Below are 3,253 nucleotides of genomic sequence, written 5' to 3' on the forward strand. Positions count from 1 at the left end.
AGATTTTTTCGTTTTATTGTGAGCGGCGAATCTTGTCGGAGGTGGGGTTGCTTGGTGGGATGAGTTTGGCTGAGATGGTTGGAGCGATCCCGCTGGTTGGAGCGAGCAATCCACGATCACATGAGACATTTGAAATTCTACTTGGTGATCTCAACATGATATCAACTCCGGTGATTTCGACGGATCACTCTCTCCGAACTTAACACAAGTCCCTCCCTCACGCCTACGCTCGGGGGGGCCCAAAGGGCCCGCCTCCCGAAGGGAGGGACTTGCACCTAAAGTCGGCTTACAAGGGGGAGAGCTACCAGCCAAAGGGTGTGGAGTTGATCTCACCCCCCTCTTTTCTTCAGTAGCTCTCGTGTAAACCTCTGGCCCTTGGCACCATTAGAAGCGCAAGGCGTCCAGCATACTGATTCCAGCTTGAAAAGCCCCAATATCTCTATCCCCTCCCAATAATCTATGTGTAAATAAAATAATATTGTAACCGATCCGACCTCTTCAAGCCCGGATATCCCAATAGATATATCCGGTGCTAAATGCCTGAACAAGTATTGCACAGGAGCCACAATTGTACACACATATTATCCTGGTTACTGGGATCTCAGCACACTATGTACATAACCAAACCGTTGTTCAATGGTATTTTGACTAGACTAACAATCATGATCATCAGATTATCTATGGATTTAAAAAAAACCCGTGAGAGGGTCCATGGACCGATGATCCAAATGGATCCGCACCTGTCAAGCTCTACTTCCGAAAAAACCAGGGGATGATGGACTACAAATCACAAACCACTGGCTATTTTTGGCCAATTTTTTCCTAAAAAAAAAGGGAACACACCTGAGAAGCAAGGCTTGTAAGGGTTTCACCAAGGCTCCACCCTTACATAAGCTGTGTTGTAATAGAAGCATTATTATCCATGCTTATACATAGTATTCCCGCTTTATATAGTTTTGATCCCATCTCTTCTCTTCTCCCCCAAGCTGGTCTTCCCCTTCTTCCTTCTTTCATCGGCCGATCTCAGAAATTCACATTCTTTTTATAGACTTCAGGCCTTTGGCCCTCCGTCCCTCCGTTCCTTCCAGTGAGGGTTCACAGAACCCTTACAAGGCTATAGCTTTGTCTACTCAGAATTATCTTTGAGAGGTTCTGTTTTTTTTAAATAGAGGTTGAGTTTAAAAAATGTGAAAATCAGGCCAATTTCTCAAAGTGCTCAGGCCGCGCGGCCGACTTTTGGCGTAAGCCTCTCCTACGGAGAGTCCCTTCGGGACCCCCGTTCGGGAGGCTTTGTTAAGCTTGCACTCTCTCACTCACCCCATTCTTTCCTCACCGGGCTCTGATCTTCTCATCGCACCTGACCGCAGAACATCTTTTTAGATTTAAAGCATCACAATTTGAGCCGTGTTATCTCTGACTTAGTTCAAATCAGATCCATTGTCTTTATAAGCTACATGCCATGCAAAAATGCTGAGGAAATTTCAACTGAAGTCCAAAAACATCCCCCTAAACATTTATTTCACAGTCCATAGAGTTAAAAGCAAACAAAATCTAACTTTCTAATAAGTCAGTAAGATTTAACACCTCTGATTTATCTCTATTACTGCATATATATTTTATCCAAATAAAATTCCATACAAACAGACACAAAAAATTGAGAATATAATAGACATCCAAAAAATATTTATATTGCTAACAACTTCTGATTCCATCATTTAAGTCAAAGTCTGTTCATTTCTATTTGGATTATTTTATTTCCTATCTGTGCCAAAAGCATCTGGAAAACCAGACATAAATCAGGATTTTTATTTCATAAAGAAATATCCAAATGGAGGAAATAGCAGGTAAGGGTTTATTGGCTTGTTGTTATGAGGATTGGCTCTGATTCTTTGATTTGTCTCTATGGACCGGCAGGATTCACAAGGTTTGTAGATTCTCATGGGGAGGCAAGTTACCAATGTCATTACTGTCATGGCCGTAGAATGAAATCTGTCACGCAGCACTTGAACTCAGCTGCACACCTGAATGCTGTCAGGCAGAATGTTCTTTTGAGCCAATTACATCTCAGGGAGCTGACAAAAGCAAACACAAGTCCTGTGGCACAGCGGGGGCCTTCAGATATGGATTTGGACCATACCTGGCCAGCTCAATATTCTTTTGATACTGAACTCCACTTCCCCCAGGTGATCCAGCCTGAGTATGTCATCAAAGATGATGATGATGTAGGATTCGGCTCAGATTCATCTGGGGGGCATGAGGCCCCATCAGAGTATTCAGATGAATTTCTCTCTTGGGACATGTTTGGAGAATCAATAATTGAACAACGTGAAGAGGCCATAAATCTTGCAAAAGCACAAGACACACGTCAAGCAGGTGGTGCACCAAAGGTCAATTGGGATCCATTCAACAGTGAGGAAGTAAGACCTACTACTTGAGATTGTGTTTCTATCATTTGACTCATGATATTTCTGCATCTTACTTTCCAGGATTTGATAGCATGCCTCATTATGTGATATTTGCACACTCTTATGTCACGTGTAACATACCTCCAACTTAGGATTATCCTAAAAATGAAGAAATTAGCTCTGCCATATTGGGATGCTGTACGTAATTCAAGAGAAAGAATAAGAAAGCTCCTGAACTTTGTCAATAAGGAATCTATCAGTGTGTGGGATAATAAGATATTCCACATTAGTGTCAAAGGAATCTTGTCTAATGTAGTTAATTCTTTGACTGTAGAAGCAATGAGTATTGAGCTGATTTCATTTTATTCCTTTTCATAGGAATTGCTGAATCCATATGTGAATGGGCATCTTGAATTTTATCCCCATAACCCATGTGGCGATCCAATTGACAGCCTTTGTCAAAGCTTCAAATGGAGAGAAGATCTACCGCGTGACATCTGGGTGCAAATGGTGCACATTGAATCAAAGCATTTTTACATATATGAACCCACACAGCTGAAATCAGGTGAAGTGGTGATTCCCACCTTTTTTTACAAGGCCAAGGGGAAGTTGTATGCAAAATGCTATTCACCAGAATTTATGCCACATGAAACTGGAGATGCATTTGATATCATCATACCAGCGGATATTAAATTCACTGAAACCCACCACCAGCGGGTTGTTGATATCATTAATTTTGACAAGGTTTATTCAGAAATCTCAGAAATTCCCATGGGAGATGGCACATACATTACAATAAAAATTGGTGATAATCTTTATGGTGAGTGCATCATTCATTATATACAACA

The sequence above is a fragment of the Puccinia triticina genome, chromosome 12A (genome assembly GCF_026914185.1).
Source record: "Puccinia triticina chromosome 12A, complete sequence".
Taxonomy (NCBI): Eukaryota; Fungi; Basidiomycota; class Pucciniomycetes; order Pucciniales; family Pucciniaceae; genus Puccinia; species Puccinia triticina.